The following is a 12,910-nucleotide window of genomic DNA, read 5'->3' as shown; positions in this document are numbered from 1 at the left end:
CTAGAGGTCCGCTCTTCAATCGACGTGATGCACGTGACGAAGAACCTTTGCGTGAACCTGCTAGGCTTCTTGGGCATGTATGGGAAGACAAAAGATACACCTGAGGCACGGGAGGACCTGCAACGTTTGCACGAAAAAGACGGCATGCCTCCGAAGCAGTATAAAGGTCCTGCCAGCTACGCTCTTACGAAAGAAGAGAAAGAAATCTTTTTTGAATGCCTGCTTAGTATGAAGGTCACGACTGGCTTCTCGTCGAATATAAAGGGAATAATAAATATGCTAGAGAAAAAGTTTCAGAACCTAAAGTCTCATGACTGCCACGTGATTATGACGCAACTGCTTCCGGTTGCATTGAGGGGGCTTCTATCAGAAAACGTCCGATTAGCCATTGTGAAGCTATGTGCATTCCTCAATGCAATCTCTCAGAAGGTGATCGATCCAAAAATCATACCAAGGCTAAGGAGTGATGTGGCGCAATGTCTTGTCAGTTTCGAGCTGGTGTTCCCACCATCCTTCTTCAATATCATGACGCACGTCCTAGTTCATCTAGTCGACGAGATTGTCATCCTGGGGCCCGTATTTCTACACAATATGTTCCCCTTTGAGAGGTTCATGGGAGTCCTAAAGAAATATGTCCGTAACCGCGCTAGGCCAAAAGGAAGCATCTCCATGGGCCATCAAACAAAGGATGTTATCGGGTTTTGTGTTGACTTCATTCCTGGCCTTAACAAGATAAGTCTCCCTAAATCGCGGTATGAGGGGACACTGACTGGAAAAGGCACTCTTGGGAGAGACTCAATAATATGCAGGGACGGATATTCTTGGTCTCAAGCACACTACACAGTTCTACAGAACTCTACCTTGGTGACCCCGTATGTCGATGAACACAAGAACAGTCTGCGCTCCAAACACCCGGAGCAGTGCAACGACTGGATTACATGTGAACACATCAGGACTTTCAGCAGTTGGTTGGAAACACGTCTTAGAGGTGACAACACTGTTTGTGATGAGTTGTACTTGTTTTCCAGGGGACCATCTTTGACTGTATTGACTTACAAAGGAAACGAGATAAATGGGAATACATTTTACACGATCGCCCAAGATCAAAAGAGCACCAACCAAAACAGCGGTGTCCGCTTTGATGCAGCAACCGAGAGCGGAAAGGACACATATTATGGTTACATAGTGGACATATGGGAACTTGACTACGGACCTGATTTTAAGGTCCCTTTGTTTAAGTGCAAATGGGTGAATCTGTCAGGCAGCGGGGTACAGGTAGACCCACAGTACGAAATGACAACAGTGGATCTAAAAAATCTTGGGTACACTGACGAACCGTTCGTCCTAGCCAATGATGTGGCACAGGTTATCTATGTGAAGGACATGTCCACCAAACCGAGAAAAAGAAAAGATAAGGAAGTGAATACATCATACGATGAGTCAAAGCGCCACATAGTTCTTTCAGGAAAAAGGGACATCCTGGGAGTGGACGGCAAGACAGACATGTTTGAAGATTTTGAAAAGTTTCATGAAATTCCTCCCTTCAATGTCAAGGCTGACCCAAACATCCTGATAAACGATGAAGATTATCCATGGTTACGGCGCAATAAGCAAATGACACAAGCGAAGAAAAAGTGAAGACTTTCTCCCGTAACTATTATGATGATACCATGCCAACTTTGTAACACACGAACATGCTACCATTGTCCGTTTTGTACATGCACATGCTATGTGGGTGAAATTATGATACCATGCCAACTTTCAACTTTTTCAGAGTTCATTTGAAATGCTTTAATGTCTTATGGTTAGGCCCTCGTAATACCATTATTCAAATTTTAACTATTCAAATTTGAAAACTAATGGCACTAACAGATAGTTTATATTTTTTTTTCTAAAATAGATGGCACTAACAAAAAGTTTATAATTTTTCTAAAACTCATGGCACTAACAGAAAGTTTATAATTTTGCTCCTCGCCCCTGGCCCATGACCATTAGTCCCGGTTTGTGCCACAAAACGGGACTAAAGGGTTGGTCCTCGTTGCGGGCAGAGTTTAGTCCCACCTCGCCAACCGAAAGGGGCTCACACCGGTTTATAAGCCCTTCCCTCTCTGCCTTGTTGAGCTCCTCTCAAAGTGAAAATAGATGCCCTAATAGAGAAAAGTTTAACCTAAATTCATAGTGAATTTCTCTGAAATTCATAGAAATTTACTATGAATTTAGGTTGAATTTTCTCTATAAGCGCATCTATTCTCATTTTTTTAGTAAATTAATCACAAACTTGTGATTCACACAAATTTCAAAGAATTCAAATTTTAACTATTCAAATTTGAAAACTAATGGCACTAACAGAAAGTTTATAATTTTTCTAAAACTAATGGCACTAAAAGAAAGTTTATAATTTTGCTAACCTAAAAGCAAACAGAATTAAAAATTAAAGAAAAAACAAAAGAAAATAAATAATGCATAAAACAAATCAAAAAAGAGGAAAATAAACTATCTTTATAGTAAAGTTAATCACAAAATAAAATAAATAAAGCAACAAAGAAAACAAAAAAACTTAAAAAGTGTTTTCAAATTTGAAAACTAATGGCACTAACAGAAAGTTTATAATTTTTCTAAAACTAAAAGCAAAAAAGAATAAAAAAATAAAGCAAAAAACAAAAGAAAATAAATAATGCAGAAAACAAAACAAAAAAACTGGAAAAAAATAGCAACAATAAGTATTTTGTTGTAAGTAGAAACAAAATAAAATAAATAAAGCAACAAAGAAAACAAAAAAACAAAAAAAGTGTTTTCAAATTTGAAAACTAATGGCATTAACAAAAAGTTTATAATTTTTCTAAAACTAAAAGCATAAAGAATTAAAAAATAAAGCAAAAAACAAAATAAGATAAAATAAATAAAGCAACAAAAAAACAAAAAAAATGCCACCTACTGGGCCCCCACAGCCTGAATACGACTAGAAACCCATCCAAGGGACAGGATCCAGGCCCGCAGGAGGCCCGGTAGGCCCACAGGCATAGCAGTGACAATTAGGCCCGTAAGCCTGCAATGGAGAGAAGCTCGAGAGGGGTGCGGCAGTGGGGCTTATAAACCACTGCGCACCCCTCTCAACTAGCGAGGTGGGACTAAACTTTCGACGCCGCAGCAGCACAAGGCCTTTGGTCTCGGTTGGTAGCACCAACCGGGACTAAAGGGGCATTGGCCGCTTCCCGCCCTTTGGGCTGCTGAAAATTGGCATTTGGTCCCGGTTGGTGGCACCGCCATTCGCGCGCTGCCGCCCTGCGCCGCTCCTGCCCTGCGCGGCCGCCGCGCGCCGCCCCTGCCCTTCGCTGCCGCTGCACGCCGCCCCTCCGCGCGCCTCCCCTGCCCTGCCGTGCCGCCGCCCCTGCGCGCCCTTCATTTTTATTAGTTTTTGTTCATATATATATAATGTATATGTGTATGTATGTGGCTATGTGTATGTATATGTTCAAAATGTATAAAAAATTGTTCAGAGCATGTTTTTGTTCATATATGTATTTTTTTTCATATGGGTATTAATCTTTTTCCATATATGTAATTTTTCTGGTTCATAGAAAGAAGAGGAAGAAAGAAGAAAATTTTGTTCATAGAAATTTTGTTCATATATATATAGAAAGTTTTTTGTTCATAGAAAGGTTTTTGTTCATATATAGAAAGTTAGAAGAAAATTTAGAATATGCTAAAATTTAGAAGAAAAATAAGGATATGAAAGAAGAAAATAAGAAGAGGAAGAAAGAAAGAAGAGGAGAGGAAGAAGAGAAGAAATAAATAAGAAGATGAAAAAAGAAGAAAAAGAAGAGGAGAAGAAGAAAGGAATAGAGGAGAAGAAGAAATTTTTCTATTTTTTCTTCTTCTCCTCTATTCCTTTCTTCTTCTCCTCTTTTTTTTCTTCTTTTTTTTCTTCGATCTTCTCCTCTATTCCTTTCTTCTTCTCCTCTTTTTTTTTCTTTTTTCATAGCATTATTTCCATGTATATATGTACGTGGCTATGTATGTATAGATGGATAGAATTTTTTCCATGTATGCATGTCATTGTCGATATACCCCCTCCGTGTTAACTTCGACAGGAGGGGGGTCGATATAACCCTCCCCGATAACTTCGACATGAGGGGGGGTCGATATACCCCCTCCCTGATAACTTCGACATGAGGGGGGGTCGAGAACTAGTTTAGGGGGTTGAGGGTTGAGAACTAGTTTAGGGGGTCAAGGGTCGAGAACGTCGGACATTCATGAGAGAGGCGAGGAAGAAGGGGAAGAAGAGAAGAGGAAGAAGAGGAAGTCTTCTCCTCTATTCTTTCTTCTCTTCTTTTTTCTTCTTCTTCCTATATGTATTAGTTTTTTTATTTAGGTTGTTAATTAGTAGATATTAATTTTGTTCATATATGTATGGATGCATGTGATATGTATGTATGTATGTATCGGGTATGTCATTCTCGATATACCCCCTACCCGATAACTTCAACATGAGGGGGTCGAGAGGGGGTCTAGGGTCGCCGAGGGGTCGAGGGTCGTCGAACATGAGAGGAAGAAGAGGATAAAAAAAGAAGAGGAAGAAGAAAAAAAAGAGAAGAAAGAATAGAGGAGTTCTTCTCCTCTATTCTTTCTTCTCCTCTTTTTTTTCTTCTTCTTCCTCTTTTTTTATCGGGAACGAGGGTCGTCGAGGGTCGCCGAGCGGTAGAGGAAACCCTAAATAGCAAGTATCGTCGGTGTGAGATACATGTGGCCGTCGGTGTCGAACAGTACATCCACGTCCCACAAGTGACGCGGGCTTCGACGCCCACGTCACTTGTGGGACGTGGATGTAGTGTCCGACACCGACGGCCACATGTATCTCACACCCACGATCCTTGCTATTTAGGGTTTCCTCTACCGCTCGTTGACCCTCGACGACCCTCGTTCCTGATAAAAAAAAGAGGAAGAAGAAGAAAAAAAGAGGAGAAGAAAGAATAGAGGAGTTCTTACTCCTCTATTCTTTCTTCTCCTCTTTTTTTTTCTTCTTCCTCTTCTTTTTTTATCCTTGAAGCATTGTCGAGGCCACCCCAAACCCTAGAGAAGCAGCGTCGAGGCCACCCCAAACCCTAGAGAAGCAGCGTCAATATTTGTTGTCAATATTTGAATAATATATCCATCTGTCATGTTTGAATAATAATTGCCATGTTGTCAATATTTGTAGAAACTATGGACACCGCCCGAAACGAAGTACAAGAAGAGTTGTTGGGGGACATAATCTCACGAGGAAGGGATGCCGTCTGCTCGTTGTTTCTCAACGACACCGATGGTCTGGAAGCAGCTGGCTATGATTATGATGGCTCCGGTGACCTAATGCCGATGCAAGAAGGAGACCGTGATGACGTCTCCGGTGACCGAACCGAGTCCGGCCAGGTATATATATTAGTTAAGCTTCTGCTGACTAGCTAATTGATGCATTCATTGTTTTGGTATGTACACATATTAATTAAGTCTTTGTTCTTTTTTCTAGCCCTCCTAATCGAGCACAACTTCGGTAAAGAGACGAGGCCCGAAGAAAAAGTTGAGCTCGGATAAAAAGTTTGAGATCATGGCAATCGCGCCCGACGGCCAACCGATTGAACCCCTCCGGACAAAGAGCGCATTTGTTGCTCAGTGCAGGGTTTTGGTTAGGGACAAGATCCCGATCAGCATCCAGCAATGGTTAAAGCCGGCTACAGAAGACCCTGAGGTGTCTTATGTCAATGATATGCAGAAAAATGATCTTTGGACTGAGCTGAAGTCAAATTTCACCCTACCGCCAGAGGATGATCCAGAGAAGCTAGTTAAAGAGCAATTAATCAAGTCTTTTGCTCTTAAGAGGATGGAAGAACTATTTAGGAGGTGGAAGAAAGAGCTGAGTAAGTTTGTCGAAAATAAAGAGACACCAGAATTCAAGGGCAGATATGAGAAGATCAGAGATCACTGGCCCGCATTTGTGGCCCACAAGATATCGGAAAAGAGTAAGAAGATGTCGGCGACAAACAAGCAAAATGCTGCGAAGAAGAAGCATCACCGTCGCACGGGGTCAGGTGGCTACCTCGTAGCCCGGCCTAAGTGGGCCAAGACTGAGAATGATCTGGTTGATAAAGGGATCGAACCAGAGACAATTAACTGGTCAGACCGTTGCCGGACTTGGTTCTTCGGGGCTGGCGAAACCTTGGACCCTGTAACAGGGAAGTGCGTTTGGACGAACAATCAAATGGACATACTAGTCAGGAAGCTTCAGCAGTATATCGAAGCAGCGCAACAAGGGACGTTCTTTCCAGACAGAGAGAACGACGAGCTCACAATGGCCCTCGGGAATCCTGAGCACCCTGGACGGACACGAGGCACGCCAGGCTCCATTCCGTGGAAGGTTGGGTTTCCGGACGCGGGCGGTTACAAATCCCAGGAGAGGAGGAAAAATTGCAGCAGACCCAAATGCAGGCGCTGCAAGCAAGGGTACAAGCGATAGAGGAACGAGAAGCAAATCGCAGCAAACGTACTGCCGAAGCTTCCCCCGAAGCTACCCCGCCATCTCAGCGGAGAAGCAGCGTGGCTTCCACCGAGCTGCTTCAGCCGGAGCATTCCTTGACGGCTCCTGCCAGCTATCCCGTGGATGCTATCACGGAGTCTCAAAATTGCCACCTTATGACGCAATGGATGAATTTGAAGGTCAAGGCGGCTGTTGGCTCTGTTTATCCTATTGAACCCGGTGCAACTTTTCGCTGCCGGCCGATTCCAGAAGGATATGCTAGGGTGATGGTGGATGAAATAACAGAGGGATTTGAGGACCTCCAGCTTGACCACCCTACCGGTGAAGGGGAGACTAGGCTGGGTTCTGCTCTGAAGACTCCATGCCTATGGCGGAAGGAGGTCATCAACCTTCCGAACTGGACGCCTCCGCCTCCTCCTCCTCCTCCGGCAAGTCAGGGCACTCCGCCTCCTCCACCGCCTCCTCCTCCGGCGAGTCAGGGCACTCCGCCTCCTCCACCGCCTCCTCCTCCGGCGAGTGACGATCAGGGCACTCGACCGGCTCCTTCTCCGGCGCGTGGCGGCACTGCGCCTCCTTCTCCGCCTGCGCAGACGCGCCCGAGCAGCCAGCCTCCTCCTTCTCCGCCTCGTCAGCAAGGGCGGAAGAGACCTGCCGCCGCTCCGGCTGCTCCGGCGCGTCGTAGTCCTTCTCCTCCGCCTCGTAAGCAAGTAAAGAAGACAACCGCTCCGTCTGCTCTGCCGGCGTCTAGCAGTACAGCCAGAGGCGGGAGGAAATACAGATTCGGTCCTTCTCTGAAGACTCCAGAGAAGTTACCATACAAGAGGACCCCGGAGGAGAACGCCGAGATCGCACGAGAAGAAGTGAGGAAGTACTTTGAAGGGGTGAAAGCAAAGAAACATCCACCTCCGGAGGAGAAGGTAGATCCGGTGAAAGCGAAGCGCACTCTGGCTGCCCTGACAAAACCACCAAAGTCTCCGCCGAAAGGAAACTATGAGCGCATTATTGGAAAGGAATTTGCCGAAGCGGAGCAGTCGGGAAGTACTGTCAGTGATAAAAGGCTGAAAGAATGACGAGCTGGGAAACAAATTGCCCAGCTCGGCGAACAAGCGAAGCAATCGTGCCCCCCGCTCAAGGTGCCTAGCGACATCGTCGCTAATGATCCGAGGATGGTGCCCGGTTATAGCAATCTTGCCGATTACCTGCCCGACAATGTACATTATGATTTCATGGAGGTGCAGATACAAAGATACGAGTACGGGAAGCCTCTCGTCAAAGATGAAAGATCTCTATCAACGATGATGCGAAGATTGCATGATTGGTACTTGAAAATCTGCAGAGAGTCTAGGGGGAGGAGTACTTTGTATGTGAGAGTTAAAAAGGAGCATGACCTCGTTGGAATTGAACTGTTGCCTGTTCCATTTGAGGAGTTTTTCAATCAATTGGCCCTCGATAAAACAACCGTCACCTGCTACTGTCTGTAAGTAGTACTACTTCTGTCATTAAGTCTCTCTATATAGCTCAGCTCTTTCATTGCATGTATTTATAATCATCCTCACTATATTATGCAGATTGAAGATCGCCGAATTGAAGAAAAGACAAGTCGGTGATATTGGGTTCATTTACACATATCTCATAGGTGCAACTCAGGTTAAATTACATGCCGCAGATACCGAGGCCAACTTTCTACGATCGTTGGTAATAAATGAAAACAAAGATATAATACTCTTTCCTTACAACTTCAAGTGAGTGTTACTGTCTTGTGCGTATTCTGTTTCCCTTATATATTAGTCAAGGTTATAGTAATGTAATTGATGAGTTATGCATGCGTGTGCAGTTTCCACTATATTCTCCTAGAGATTAAGCTTGAGCAGTGACTAGTAACCGTCTTAGACTCAAGACGAAAAGATCCCCAGGACTACGCGGACATGACTCAAATGCTCGAGAAGTAAGTTAAATCGATCATTATCCACCATATCAGCAACTTTGTTCATTTCCTGATATATCAAGTAATTGTTTTCTTTGTCTGGCAGGGTTTGGAAAAAAATCACCAAAAAAGCTCCAGGAATCCTGAAGAAGCTGCAATTTAGACACACGAAAGTAAGTACTATAGTAGCATGTTCCGCGCATCTCCTATTGATTCAAGCGCTAGTGTTTCATCAATACCATTTGGCATTCTTGTAAAGTGGTTGTGGCAGGAACAAGGGAATGATTTCTGTGGATACTACGTTTGCGAGTCCATCCGCCACACAACCTGTGAGCGGGGCTACACTGACGAACAATATGAAGTACGTAAATAACAACATTCACAATTTTATTTTATTACCATCATTTGTGTTGAGTTTCATTCATTCATATATATATGTATTGACCCCCTTCTTCAAATTAGATGTTTCGGAAGCGGGATGAACTCCTAGCACCAGCTCGCATGCGAGCAATTCAAGAGGAATTGGCGGCATTCTTTCTTGACCACGTGATCGCTGAAGACGGAGAATACTATGTGAACCATGAGTCCGTATGATTATATTTGTAAGAGATAATTATTGTATATATGTAGCCGGTAGTGTCGGATAGATATACGAGAACTTGTTGTTCGACCAATCTCTCGGAGAAGGAGAGGTGGTCGATATCACTTCTCTTTGTATGCATATATGTTCATGACGATCTTCTGTTTCCTTCGTTTGCTTACTAGCTAGCTAGCATGTCTAGTCCTCTCTATACGTATGTATAGTACGTAGCGTCGACCAAGCATGGACATAAGAGAGGACACTTCTCTCTATTAATTATAGCTAGCTAACACAATATATGAAACACCTAAATTAACCCCCCAAATCCCCCCAAACCCCCCCCCCCCTTTAAAAAAAACAAAAACCCCAGCCACAGAAATGCTGACGCATGGATGCCTATTGGTCCCGGTTGGTGCCACCAACCGGGACTAAAGGTCCTCCTGCCTGGGCTCCGCGCACAGGCCACGTGGAGGCCCATCTGTCCCGGTTCTGGATTGAACCGGGACTAAAGGGACAGGGCATTAGTACCGACCCTTTAGTCCCGGTTCAGGAACCGGGGCAAAAGGCCCTTACCAACCGGGACAACAGGCCCTTTTTCTACCAGTGGTAGCACATCGAAAATAAAGGGACCACAATAAACATAAAAGCACTGAAGACAGAGAAAAATATACCCGCATTCTCCTTTCGAGAGTAAGTCTTACAAAAGATCACCCAACTTCTTCTCAAGTTTATTCTTCGCCTCCCGGAGTGCACCAGCTACATTTGCAGTCTGAAGAAGCAATCATGCATAAGAATACTCACAATGGACAGCAATAAAACAAAGACGTTACACAAGATCGGGAATTACGAACAGTAACATATGCAAAAGAAATCAGAGATAACATTAGATTAGGATGCTTTTCTTTTAGGTGAGATAACATTAGATTAGGATTAGGACCATCTCTAAACCTAAACAACATTAATCAGAAAAGGTGGTGGGCTCTCCCTCTCAACCTCGGCGACATAGCCCGCCTACCTACATTCCTCAGAGTCACCTATCTTCAGCAACAAGGAAACAACATTCAGAAGACCCTAATTTCAAACACTAATCCCCTGCTCGTGCTGCTGCCGGTGAGAGGAAGAACCCGGGCTCCAATTTCTGCAAATTGCGCTTGTTCATTAATTTCAAACGCAATTGATCATGTATTCTGCATAAATGTTGCAAAAAAGTTAACTGAATGTGTTCACCTCCAATGTCAAAGAAGTTAACTGAATGTTCTTGGTCTGGATAAACATGTTCTTCAGTTAACTGAATGTTAATAGAAGTTAACTGAATATTTGTAAATATTGCAATATGCCATTTAATTTACTGAATTGAGTTGAGTTGAGTTGTCATGCTGAAATGTTGCAATGTTGATACAAAAAATTCAGTTGACTTTTCAACAGAAGTTTGGAAAATTTCAAACATTGTTTGCTCCAGATTTTGGATGCTATTGTTGCATTCAGATTATGAGAATGATTAAGGGTTCAACAATCAGATTATCATTATGACCAGAATAGAGGAACAAATATCATGGTTAATGTGTAAAAAAAATCAGAAAATGGAGTTACCCACTTGAAGTTATTGTAGTTACTCACTTGAAGTAACCAAAGAATAAAGTGTAAAGAATAAATTTTCAGAATAAGAATAAGAACAGGGGCCTGAGGATGTTCCCATCTGAATTCAATTATCACATGTACTGTTCATACTGAATTTATATTGTATGTTTATCTACTGTATGTTCACCAATACTGAAAGCATACAAAGTGCAAGGCTAGCTGAATCTATACTGTATGTTCACCAATACTGAAAGCATACAAAGTGCAAGTCTAACTGAATTTATACTGTATGTTCACCTGCACCAACCGAAGCAACATCCAATCCTATGCAATACTCCATTCCTCCTCCAATCGCTGCAAAAACCAATCGCTGCACAAAATCAGCTCACCTGCTTGCTTCAACAGACAGACATCACCTGTAAATTCAGAAGACAGACCTGCGCCGTGGGCGAGCGGGGAGCAGAAGCAGAAGCGGCAGCGACGGTGCCAGTGCAGCGAAGAGTGCAGATCCTCCATCATCAGCCCGCCAACTCAAGGAGCAAGACAAGCACATGGCAGTGGCATGTGTGTGGAGCAAGTCTTTGTCTTCCCATGCCCTCGTCGTTTTTCCCACGCCGCCGCCGCCGGAGCACGAGGTCTGGAGGAGGTGCTCGAGGACGAAGAGCAGGTCATCGAGCGCCGCCGTCGAAGCCGGCAAGGCACGGACTTTGCAGAAAAGGGGATCCCTTCCCTCTTGATCTCCTAGTGCGGACGGAGAGAATCGGCGAGACGAGGGGGAGAAGGCGGCCGGCTCGTGGCAAGGCGACGGAGCAGGTGGCGAGGCGGCGGAGCAGACAGCATGCGTGACGAGGCGACGGAGCAGGCGCGATGGGCTGTTGGTCGACCACGGCGGAGATCGGGAGCCCTCTTTCTCGGCGGAGAGGCGGCGGCTTGGCTTGCAGACAAGCGATGGACGTTGGGCAGGTCGACGAGCTCGCGGCGGCGCGGGAATCCTAGCGCGTGCGAGGGTACCAGAGAGGATCCGCTCGCGCAAGGAGAGGGAGGGGAGCGGTTCGTGCGTGGGGTGGGGTGGGGGGAGGGGACAAAAAAACCGGCGAAAAAACCAGCGAAAAGAAATCGGACGAAAATTGTGGGACGAAAATAAACCCGAAACGCAGCCTATCAACTGAGACATTAGGAGTAGAGATTTATTATTTCCTTGTTTTCAAAAATCATCTGCATGCTGTCTATGCCAACCTTTATTCCATATAATTCCACCATTCTTTTTTTTTGTGCACACAATTTCTAACTAAAGTCAGGAGCAGACATATATCAGACAATGTAATGAAGAACACACAATATATATAGTTGGTCATCAAGGGTAGAGGAAACCCTTGTTTTAATATCACCATTCCACAATTTGGTAATTTCATTTCCCTTTAAATAAAAAGGAAGTGTTGTGAGACTAAAACATGGTATGATAATACAGTTTTTTACAATACCATCACCGGTTCATTGTAACATAAACATGCGAATTGAACTACACATATATAATACAGTATTGTGAACTTGGGCGACCGTATGCATTGACTAATAATACTCATTGGTGTCTCCAGAAGAACACCATAAGCATGAGAATTGAACTACACATCTATATATAGTGCATTCACAAACATGTCATATCTGCCGAATCAATAAACAAAAATTGCTACTCCACGGTTCTTTTTCTAATAGTGGGAACTCTTCAATTAGTATTTAGGCAGTAACTACATGAACATTACAATACTTGTTTTAGATGCCCGTACTCACAGGTACCTGCAATAAAAATACAGATCTAAATGAATACTCTACATAGCAGTAATCGAACTATTTGGTTGATAACTGAATAATCCTGTACACATTCCTACAGAACCCGCACTCCATTAGTAAATAGCTTTAGGAAGTTCACCGGAGGTCTACTGTAGATGAATGTCAAGCGTACTGTAGAGATTTAGATATTAATTGAGAACACTGCTAACAGAAAAAATCTGGTGTCGTGTGCATAATTCTACAAACATGTAGATCGGTGCTGTTAGACGAATATGTTGTGGTGAATGTTGAGCAACATATGTTTCCCCTTATAGCATATAAAATCTGTATCTTGTGGCTGAATCATATAATTCTTATCATTTATATTTTTCCTAATAGTGTCAATGCACATCTAGTACTACCATCTTGAACACGTAACTGCATATCCAGGAAACTGAAGCCAAAATACATTTAATATATGTTTAGTAAATCTCCAAATCGATAGGCAGCATACAAAACAGATCATCTTGTTCCGTCTGTTCTCCTAATTATC

Source organism: Triticum urartu, chromosome 6A (assembly GCF_056163025.1).
Source record: "Triticum urartu cultivar PI428250 chromosome 6A, HENAU_Tu73, whole genome shotgun sequence".
Classification (NCBI taxonomy): Eukaryota; Viridiplantae; Streptophyta; class Magnoliopsida; order Poales; family Poaceae; genus Triticum; species Triticum urartu.
The sequence above is the reverse complement of the archived record's forward strand: the minus strand, read 5'-3'. Positions refer to the sequence as shown.